Genomic DNA, 11,871 nt, shown 5'->3' on the forward strand with positions numbered 1-11,871 from the left:
CTACATCCCCTTGCTAGGTGGGATGCTGGTATTCTGAGAATGCAACCTGTGGGATAGAGCAAATGCATCTCCTTTGCTCAGCCCTGACCTAAAATAAGGGGGCTTCCCAGGTGGTGCTGCTAGCAAAGAACCTGCCTGCCAGTGCAAGGAGACATAAGAGACATGAGTTCCATCCCTGGGTCAAGAAGATCCCCTGGAGGAGGAAATGGCAACCCACTCCAGTATTCTTGCCTAGAGAATCCCATGGACAGAGGAGCCTGGCGGACTACAGCCCATAAGGTCACAAAGAGTTGGACACGACGAAAGCAACTTAGCATGCATACATGACGTAAAATAAACCCTGGAACATAGTCTCTGAGAGCTGCCACTCTCAAATGCTCTGTAACATCCAGTTAACACCAGTCAAGACTAAAGGGATGGAGTTGTTATCAGTCCACACTTAGAAGAATAGTCCATACATATACTTCTGCTCATTACCTATGGTGAGCCATTTCAGCAGTAAAAACTAACATTTAGAAATAGGGTATCAGATTTAGCTGTCAGGTTTTAATTGTCCCTGGGAATTTTTCCCTAGAATTTGGATATAGTAGGCTAAGCTTTCCAAATTGATTTCAGTGCTATTATGAAAATGTTTGGGGGGTAAGGAAAAGTCAATACTGGAGTGCTATTAGTCAATAATTCAGGATCATTGTCAGACATTCCCTGTCTCTTATCTGATGCTTTAGATTTATTTTAAAAAAAAAAGAAGAAAAAAATATTAATATTATCCTCAACCAAGGATTATTCTGCAGGGTTCATTTTGAGCCCGGTATTAATTTTCACAAGTTTAATGTAGTAAAAACTACATAATATAATTCATATAATAAATTAATGAGACACATGTAAACTATACAGCCTTACAAAATGCTGAATGCAAATATCCACTTGGTTTTGTGCAAACAACACTCTTCCCCCAAATACCTTACGGATTCTTCAAAGAAATGGGAAATATGACATAAGGACCCAGTGAAGACTCTAGTACATATTTATGTTTTAAACATCAAGACAATTTTTATTTCATCTTCAGGAAAAATATAAATGTCATTGCTAATAGTTTCTTCTCAACTCTTCAATGGACTATCTATGAATTAATATTGCACTCATCCCAATTTAAAGACAGTTGATTTACACATGAGTGCTCAAACCATAATTACTGCTCATCCTATCTTCTTGATATTTTAACACCGCAGGCAAGATCTCTTCCCACCAATAATATGTATTTATTTTAAACACAATTAAGTAAAACATTATATCTCTTCCTTTTCTTAGTCTATACATCTAACTACATACACCTCACTAAGATCTTTAAAAAATCCACAACTTTTTTTACGTAAAAAAGACAAGTTTTTATTTTTACCTTTTACTATGGCTGTTTAATTACTATATTCAGTATTAATGAATCAAGATAAGTTTAATTCAGGAAATCTTGAAATCAAACACTAATATACAAGAAGTATTGACAGCCAACAACACAGGCCTCCAGCTACTCTTATTTGATGAACACCCACTTGGTTTCGCCTTTGATAGCAAACTATCCATCTATATGCTCAAGAGATGCAATGATTGTTGTTTCACTACCATTATCTAAAGGAATAAAATATGAATCCCATTTTTATATATTCCTGCCCTCTAAGAACATTAATATTTAAACATTATTAAATATTCAATAGTTTAATTACATTGTTAGATATTTAGAAAAAGTCACTGCATCTTAGACATGCAGAGTATTGAATAGACAGTACCTGTAAAGGCATTATCTATGAATAGAGCAAAATAATCTAAAATTGAACTCCTGCCAGTTCAGCAGTAATTGCAAGAGTGAAACATGGAATTAATTTCATTTATTTAATAAGTGGCCACTATGTTTAGAACAGGCTAGAGGATGCTGTTATAAATCATGAAGTTGATTAAAAACAGAAGTATATGATAAGGATAAGCACTAAATACAAAGATGAGGGAAGATAAATGTACAAAAATAAAGGGGATAGGGAGGTGCACTGAGAAGATTAGAGGGAATAAACAAATATTCCTTTACTCAGTAAATAAAACTCTGGAGTTCAGAACTCAGCTTGTCACAGAAAACCTATCATCTTGCTTACTTTTCTAAAATTCTAATTTGTGACTCTTGGACTGTCAAATTTTTTAGAATATATGGCAACTTCTACATAATGTTCAACACATTTTTATTAAATAATATGAATAAATGAGAAAAAATGGGTATCTGGTATAATGTACACAATTTTTGTTTTGCAGTACCTAATGTAAACTTATGTTACCTCTTTTGCTACTGTACAAAATATTAAGACTATACTAACATAATTCTACACAGTCTCTCAGACTATGAGAAAAAATTGTTTTAAAACGTTTAACCATACAGTTGGTGTTATTACTTATGAAGTAACATGGTTAATATTAGGGTTAATGTTGTGCGTGAGTGCTAAGTTGCTTCAGTCATATTTGACTCTTTGTGACCCTATGGACTGTAGCCCACCAGGCTCGTCTGTCCATGGGATTCTCCAGGCAAGAGTACTAGAGTGGGTTGCCATTTCCTTCTCCAGGGGGATCTTCCCCACCCAGGGATTGAACCCAGGTCTCCTGCATTCCAGGCAGATGCTTTAACCTCTGAGCCACCAGGGAAGCAAACAGCCCCCAAGCAGGCCTTAAATCATTTATGCTTTACTAATGGTTTTTCTGATTAAAGAATTAACTTAATGGTAATTTTTGAAAATTAGAATAGTCTACAGAGTATAAAGAAGAAGTTTACCCATAATCATGATTAATATTTTGGTAGGTTTCAAGCATGTCTTCTCTTAGACATACACATTTGTCACAAGATATAATATTTTTTCATTACATACAATATAGAGTTGCATACTACCTTTTATCTCTTAATCTCTGTGTTATAAATATTTCTCCATTCATTAAATACTTCCTAAAACTATAGCTTGAACATTTTTCATAATATTCCATTATATAGCTTAGTAATTTATAAAGTCTTTCTCAAATTTGTGGATATTTAGACTATACCTGAGAAAAATCCACATATTTTGAAAAATTCCTATACATAGAATTTCTTGTCCTAAAGTTATTTCAGTCTCTTAATAAAATTTTCCAACTGTGCTTACAGAAATGTTTTTATGTCCCAGCTGGTATCACATAAGAAAAACTCTTTTTACTATAAATAGTCTTAAACACACTAAATATAATGCTACTAACTGTTACTTCATGGGAAATGAAAGAGTAGTATATATTACTTTTATTTTCCTTATAAACTACTAATATGCTTTTACATGTTTGTATTTATAGATAGCTACTAAGTTTATACTGTATGTTCTTTAATTTCTACTGCTGTCATTCTTTTCTAACTGATTTTAAGAACATATGCCTTTACATATTAAGGATGATAATGCTATACTTACTATGTGGATTTTGAATATCCTCATTTTTTCTGATGTTTTGAAACTCAATTTTTATTTATGAATTTTTAAATTAATTTATTTAATTGGAGGCTAATTACTTTACAATAGCGTGGTGTTTTTGCCATACATTAACATGAATCAGGTACGGGTATACATGTGTCCTCCATCCCGGATCCCCCTCCCACCTCCCTCCCCATCCCATCTGTCCTGGCTGTCCTAGTGCCCCGGCTTTCAGTGCCCTATTTCATGCATCGAACTTAAACTGAGCATCTATTTCATATATGATAACAACATCTTCCAATGCTATTCTCTCAAATTATCCCACCCTCACCTTCTCAAACAGAGTCCAAAAGTCTGTTATTTACATCTGTGTCTCTTTTGCTGTCTCACACATAGGGTCATCATTACCATCTTTCTAAATTCCATATATGCATTAATACACTGTATTGGTGTTTCTCTTTCTGACTTACTTCACTCTATTTAATAGGCTCCAGTTTCATCGACCTCATTAGAACTGATTCAAGGTATTCTTTTTAATGGCTGAGTAATATTCCATTGTGTATATGTACCACAGCTTTTTTATCCATTCATCTGCCTATGGACACCTAGGTTGCTTCTATGTCCTAGCTATTGTAAACAGTGCTGTGATGAACACTGGAGTACACGTGTCTCTTTCAATTCTGGTTTCCTCGGTGTGTATGCCTAGCAGTGGGATTGCTGGGTTATAAGGCAGTTTTATTTCCAGTTTTTTAAGGAATCTCCACACTTTCTTCACAGTGGCTGTACTACTTTGCATTCACACGAACAGTGTAAGAGTGTTCCCTTTTCTCCACATCCACACCAGCATTTATTGTTTATAGACTTTTGGATAGCAGCCATTCTGACTGGCGTGAGATGGTACCTCATTGTGGTCTTGACTTGCGTTTCTTGATAATGAGTGATGTTGAGCATCTTTTCATGTGCCTGTTAGCCATCCGTATGTCTTCTTTGGAGAAATGTCTATTTAGTTCTTTGGCCTATTTTTTGATTGGGTCATTTATTTTTCTGGTACTGAGCCACATGAGCTGCCTGTATATTTTTAGGTTAATTCTTTGTCAGTTGCTTCATTTGCTATTATTTTATCCCATTCTGAAGGCTGTCTTTTCACTTTGCTTATAGTTTCCTTCATTGTACACAAGCTTTTAAGTTTAATTAGGTCCCATTTGTTTAATTTTGATTTTCTTTCCATTACTCTGGGAGATGGGTCATAGAGGATCTTGCTGTGATTTATATCAGAGAAAGTTTTGCCTATGTTTTCCCATAGGAGTTTTATAGTGTCCGGTCTTATATCTAGATCTTTAATCCATTTTGAGTTTATTTTTGTGTATGGTGTTAGAAAGTGTTCTAGTTTCATTCTTTTACAGGTGGTTGACCAATTTTCCAGCAACACTTGTTGAAGAGATTGTCTTTTCTCCGTTGTATATTCTTGCCTCCTTTGTCAAAGATAAGGTGCCCATAGGTACATGGAATTATCTCTGGGCTTTCTATTTTGCTCTACTGATCTATATTTCTGTCTTTGTGCCAGTGACATACTGTCTTGATGACAGTAGCTTTGTAGTATAGTCTGAAGTCAGGCAGATTGGTTCCTCCAGTTCCATTCTTCTTTCTCAAGATTGCTTTGGCTATTCAAGGTTTTTTTTGTATTTCCATACTAATTGGGAAATTATTTGTTCTAGTTTTGTGAAAAATACCATTGGTAGGTTGATAGGTGTTGCACTGAATCTATAGATTGCTTTGGGTAGTATACTCATTTTCACCATATTGATTCTTCCTATCCATGAACATGGTATATTTTCCATCTATTTATGTCATCTTTTATTTCTTTCATCAGTGTTTTTATAGTTTTCTTTATATAGATCTTCTGTTTCTTTAGGTAGATTTACTCCTAAGTAATTTACTCTTTTCATCACAATGGTGAACTGAATTGTTTCCTTAACTTCTCTTTCTGTTTTCTCATTGTTTGTGTATAGGAATGCAAGGGATTTCTGCATGTTAATTTTATATCCTGCATATTTAGTATATTCATTGATTAACTCTAGTAATTTTCTGGTGGTGTCTTTAGGGTTTTCTATGTAGAGGATCATGTCATCTGCAAACAGTGAGAGTTTTACTTCTTTATTTTCAATCTGGATTCCTTTTATTTTCTTTTCTTGTCTGATTGCTGTGGCTAAAACTTCCAAAACTATGTTGAATAATAGTGGTGACAGTGGGCACCCTTGTCTTGTTCCTGACTTCAGGGGAAATGCTTTCAATTTTTCACCATTGAGGATAATGTTTGCTGTGGGTTTATCATATGTAGCTTTTATTTTGTTAAGGTATGTTCCTTCTATGCCTGCTTTCTGGCTTTTTATCATAAATGGATGTTTAATTTTGTCAAAGAATTTCTATGCATCTATTGAGATAATCACATGGTTTTTATCTTTCAATTTTTTTATGTGGTGTCACATTGATTGATCTGCAAATATTGAAGAATCCTTGTATCCCTGGAATAAAGCCCACTTGGTTATGGTGTATGATCTTTTTAATATCTTGTTGGATTCTGTTTGCTGGAATTTAATTGAAGATTTTTGCATCTATGTTCATCAATGATATTGGCCTGTAGTTCTCTTCTTTTGTGGCATCTTTGTCAGGTTTTGGTATTAGGGTGATGGTGGCCTCATAGAATGAGATTGGCAATTTACCTTCCTCTGCAATTTTCTGGAAGAGTTTGAGTAGGATACATGTTAGCTCTTCTCTAAATTTTTGGTAGAATTCACCTGTGAAGCCGTCTGGTCCTGAGCTTTTCTTTGTTGGAAGATTTTTTATTACAGTTTTTACTTCTGTGCTTGTGATGAGCCTGTTATGATTGTCTATTTCTTCTGGTCCAGTTTTGGAAGATTATACTTTTCTAAGAATTCATCTATTGCTTCCAAGTTGTCCATTTTATTGGCATATAGTTGATAATAGTAGTCTCTTATGATGCTCTGTATTTCTGTGATTTCTGTTGTGATTTCTCCATTTTCAATTCTAATTTTGTTGATTTGGTTCTCCCTTATTTCCTTTTTTCTGTTAACCAATATAAAGCAATTTTATTTTAAGACAGACTGGGACTTGTGAAATTTAAGTTTGTAAAAAGTAGAGAGTATTCATTTGATTTTCTTCAACTTCATTCCACATTGAATTCTCTGCAAAGACACTGTCTGAACCATTATTGTGAAGTGCCAAAACAAAAGCCTTAATATTTAAGTTCACTTGACCTTGAATGGGAGCAGGCAATGGCACCCCAGTACTCTTGACTGGAAAATCCCATAGACAGAGGAGCCTGGTAGGCTGCAGTCCATGGGGTCGCTAGGAGTCCAACCTGACTGAGCGACTTCACTTTCCCTTTTCACTTTCATGCATTGGGGAAGGAAATGGCAACCCACTCCAGTGTTCTTGCCTGGAGAATCTCAGGGACCGGGGAGCCTGGTGGGCTGCCGTCTCTGGGGTCGCACAGAGTCAGACACGACTGAAGTGACTTAGCAGCAGCAGCAGGAGCAGACCTTGAATGCTGGCTCTACAACTTGACGTGAACATGGATATATCATGAAATTTCTCCAAGTCTAGTTATCTCATTTATGATAATAAGAAGGTCCTAATAATATGATTAATTAAAATTTAAGGAATGATTTAAGCTCTTAAACTAAATACACACACATACATACACTGTATACATGTAGTCACACATGCACATGTTAACAGACACTCATATTACCCTACATATCATCACCCCGAGTTAATAATTGTTGTTTCAGTTTTACAAATGCATTCAGAAACAGAAAAACATGATAAGCAATTTACTAAAGTCACATAGAGAATAAGTGGCAGATCTAATATCTGAACCTAAATGTTTCTGGCTGTAAAGATATGATCTCTGGCTTTATTACACCATCTTTTGTTACACAGCTGATCAGAGCATTAATGCAGTGATCTAGAAAATATCTAGTATGAGATCCAGCCTATGGTAGATTCTTTATAAATACTACTTTAATATTAAAGTAATAGTTACTTCAATACTAAAGTAATAATAAATAATAGCTACTTTAATCCTTGAATGCTTTGTTGAATGATGATAATGGTGATGCCTTTAATGATAATAGAAATAAATATTATTTACCACCTATTTAGCATTATATTTTATATACTTTGCATTTATTAGCTTATTTAATCAATATTATAGGAACAGGAACATTGTTATTATCCATTGTTATTATCCCTTTTTTCCTTGATTAGTCTAGTTACTGGTTTTTCTATTTTATTTCTCTTCTCAAGGAACCAGCTTTTAGTTTTGTTGCTTTTCGCTATAGTCTCCTTTGTTTTTCATTTACTTCTGCCCTAATTTTTATGATTTCTTTCCTTCTACTAACGCTGGGGTTCTTCATTTCTTCTTTTTCTAGTTGCTTTAGGTCTAAAGTTAGGTTATTTACTTGATTTTTCTCTTGTTTCTTGAGATAAACTTATATTGCTATGAACCTTCCCCTTAGCACTGCTTTTACTGAATCCCATAGGTTTTGGGTTGTCGTGTTTTCATTTTCATTTGTTTTTATCCATATTTTTATTTCCCTTTTCTTCTTTCATGATTTGTTGGTTTTTCAGAAGCATGTTGTGTAGCATCCATATATATGTATTTTTAATAGATTTTTTCTTGTAGTAGACATCTAATCTTACTGTATTGTGATCAGAAAAGATGCATCAGATAATTTGCTTTTTAATTTACCAAGGCTAGCTTTCTGGCCCAGGATATGTTCTATCCTGGACAATGTTCCATCTACACTTAAGAAAAAGGTGAAATTTATTGTTTGGGGGTGAAATGTCCTACCAAATAGGTATCAAATAGGTCTAACTAGTCAATTGTATCACTTAAAGTTTGTGTTTCCTTGCTAATTTTGTTTGGTTGATTTCTCCATAGGTGTGAGAGGGGTATTAAAATTTCCCACTCTTACTACTGGTGCTACATCGCTTCAGTCGTGTCCAACTCTGTGTGACCCCAGAGACAGCAGCCCACCAGGCTCTGCCATCCCTGGGATTCTCCAGGCAAGAACACTGGAGTGGGTTGCCATTTTCCTCTCCAAGGCGTGAAAGTGAAGTCAGTCATGTCCGACTCTTAGTGACCCCATGTACTGCAGCCTACCAGACTCCTCCATGCATGGGATTTTCCAGGCAAGAGTACTGGAATGGGTTGCCATTGCCTTCTCCAGCCCACTCTTACTGTGTTACTGCTAATTTCCCCTTTTGTACTTGTTAGTATTTGTCTTATGTATTGAGGTGCTTTGCATTCATTTAAGAGCTGGTTTGGTGGTGTGGAATTCTCTCAGCTCTTGCTTGTCTATAATACTTTTGATTTCTCCTTCATATTTGAATGATACCTTTGCTGCATATAGTAATCTGGCTTGTAGGTTTTTTCTCTTTCATCACTTTAGGAATGTTCTGCCATTCCCTTCTGATCTGAAGAGTTTCTATTGAAAGATCAGCTCTTATCTTTACGGGGATCCCCTTGTGTCTTATTTGTTGCTTTTCCCTTGCTGTTTTTAATATTTGCTCTTTGTGTTTGACCATCATTAGTTTGATTAATATGTGTGTTTTTCCTTGGGTATCCTGTTTGGGACTATCTGGGTTTCTTGGACTTGAGTGGCTATTTCCCTCCCCATTTTAGGGAAATTTCAACTATTATCTCCTCATGTATTTTCTTACGCACTTTCTTTCTGTCTTCTTCTTCTGGGACTCCTATGATTTGAATATTTGGGCGTTTAACATTTTCCCAGAGGTCTCTGAGGTTGCCCTGATTTCTTTTCATTCTTTTTCTTCTTCTCTGCATTTATTTCCACATTTCTATGTTCTACCTCACTTGTTCTATCTTCTGCCTCGGTTATTCTACTGTTGGTTCCCTCCAGAGAGCTTTAGATCTCATTTATTGCATTATTTGGCTGCACAGCACTGGAGTAGCAGCTGTGTGGTGCTGGAGCAGCAGCTGCATGGCACCGGACCAGCTATGAGGAGATACATCTAAGGACAGAGAAGCCCCAGCAAGACGGTAAGAGGGGCAAAACTGCATTTAGAATCAAACTCCATACTCACCAGAGACACTCAGAGGGCTCAAAAAAACCTTGTGCACATCAGGACCCAGAGGCCCCACAGAGACTGAGACAGAACTGTGTTTGAGTGTCTCCTATGGAGGTACAGGTCAGCAGTGGACTGCCACAGGGGCAGGGGCTTTGGGTGCAGCAGACCTGGGTATGGCATAAGCCCTCTTGGAGGAGGTCACCATTAACTACACCATAGAGTCACCAGAACTTACACAGGACTGGGGAAACAGACTCTTGGAAGGAACAGACAGATACTTGTGTGCACCAGGAACAAGGAGAAAGGAGGTATGACACCACAAGAGACTGACCCAGACTTGCCAGTGAATGTCCAGGAGTCTCCGGCATTATATCTACTACTGTGGGCAAGAATCCCTTAGAAGAAATGGAGTAGCCATCATAGTCAACAGAAGAGTCTGAAATGCAGTACTTGGATGCAATCTCAAAAACAACAGATGAACTCTGTTAATTTCCAATGCAAAGCCTTCAATATCACAGTACGTTTACGTCCAAGTCTATGTTCCAACCAGTAATGCTAAAGGAGGTAAAGTTGAACGGCTCTATGAAGATGTACAAGACCTTCTAGAATTAACACACAAAAAAGATGTCCTTTTCATTACCAGGGACTGGAATGAAAAAGTAGGAAGTCAAGAAATACTTGGAGTAACAGGCAAGTTTGGCCTTGGACTACAGAATGAAGCAGAGCAAAGGCTAGTAGAGTTTTGCCAAGAGAACACACTGGTCATAGCAAACACCCTTTTCCAACAACACAAGAGAAGACTCTAGATATGGACACCACCATTTCACCAATACTGAAATCAGACTGATTATATTCTTTGCAGCCAAAGACGGAGAAGCTCCATACAGTCAGCAAAAACAAGCCTGGGTGCTGACTGTGGCTCAGATCATGAACTCCTTCTTGCAAAACTCAGACTTAAATTGAAGAAAGTAGGGAAAATCACTAGACCATTCAGGTATGACCTAAATCAAATCCCTTATGATTATACAGTGTAAGTAAGAAATAGATTGATTCAAGGGATTAGAGCTGATAGACAAGAGTGCCTGAAGAACTATGGACAGAGGTTCATGACACTGTACAGGAGGCAGGGATGAAGACCATCCCTAAGAAAAAGGAAAGCAAAAAGGCAAAATGGTTGTCTGAGGAGGTCTTACAAATAGCTGAGAAAAGAGGAGAAGCAAAGGCAAGTGAAAAAAGAAAAGATATACCCATCTGAATGAAGAGTTCCAAAGAATAGCAAGGAGAGCTAAAAAGCCTTCCTCAGCAATAAATGCAAAGAAATAGAGGAAAACAATAGAACGGGAAAGACTAGAAATCTCTTCAAGAAAATTAGAGACACCAAGAGAAAATTACATGCAAAGACGGGCACAATAAAGCACAGAAATGGTATGGACCTAAGAGCAGAAGATATTAAGGAGAGGTGGCAAGAATACCCAGAAAAACTACACAAAAAAATCTTCATGACCCAGATAATCACGATGGTGTGATCATTCATGTAGAGCCAGACATCCTGGAAGGTTAAGTCAAATGGGCCTTAGGAACCATCACTAAGAACAAAGCAAGGGCAGGTGATGGAACTCCAGGTAAGCTATTTCAAATCCTAAATGATGAGGCAGTGAATGTGCTACAAAACTGGAATACTCAACATTGGTCACAAGACTGGAAAAGGTCAGTTTTCACTCCAATCCCAAAGAAAGTCAATGCCAAAGGATGCTCAAACTACTGCACAATTGCACTCATCTCACACACTGTAAAGTAATGCTCAAAATTCTCCAAGCCAGGCTTCAACAGTACAGCTCAGTTCAGTTCAGTTCAGTTCAGTCGCTCAGTCGTGTCCGACTCTTTGTGACCCCATGAATCGCAGCACACCCGGCCTCCCTGTTCATCACCATCTCCCAGAGTTCACTCAGACTAACGTCCATCGAGTCCATGATGCCATCCAGCCATCTCATCCTCTGTCGTCCCCTTCTCCTCCTGCCCCCAATCCCTCCCAGCATCAGAGTCTTTTCCAATGAGTGAACTCTTCTCATGAGGTGGCCAAAGTACTGGAGTTTCAGCTTTAGCATCATTCCTTCCAAAGAAATCCCAGGGTTGATCTCCTTCAGAATGGACTGGTTGGATCTCCTTGCAGTCGAAGGGACTCTCAAGAGTCTTCTCCAACACCACAGTTCGAAAGCATCAATTATTCAGTGCTCAGCCTTCTTCACAGTCCAACTCTCACATCCATACATGACCACTGGAAAAACCATAGCCTTGA

The 11,871-nt window shown here is 37.1% G+C and overlaps 1 non-coding gene across 1 annotated transcript; it reads right to left on the reverse strand.

Annotated features, from left to right (window-relative positions):
* Positions 1-2,604: 2,604 nt before the first annotated feature.
* TRNAS-GGA (transfer RNA serine (anticodon GGA)) lies at positions 2,605-2,676 on the reverse strand. The gene has a single exon. It is a non-coding gene; the product is annotated as a tRNA-Ser (tRNA).
* Between the last annotated feature and the right edge of the window lie 9,195 nt (positions 2,677-11,871).

The sequence above is a fragment of the Ovis canadensis genome, chromosome 8, assembly GCF_042477335.2.
Source record: "Ovis canadensis isolate MfBH-ARS-UI-01 breed Bighorn chromosome 8, ARS-UI_OviCan_v2, whole genome shotgun sequence".
NCBI classification, from domain to species: Eukaryota; Metazoa; Chordata; class Mammalia; order Artiodactyla; family Bovidae; genus Ovis; species Ovis canadensis.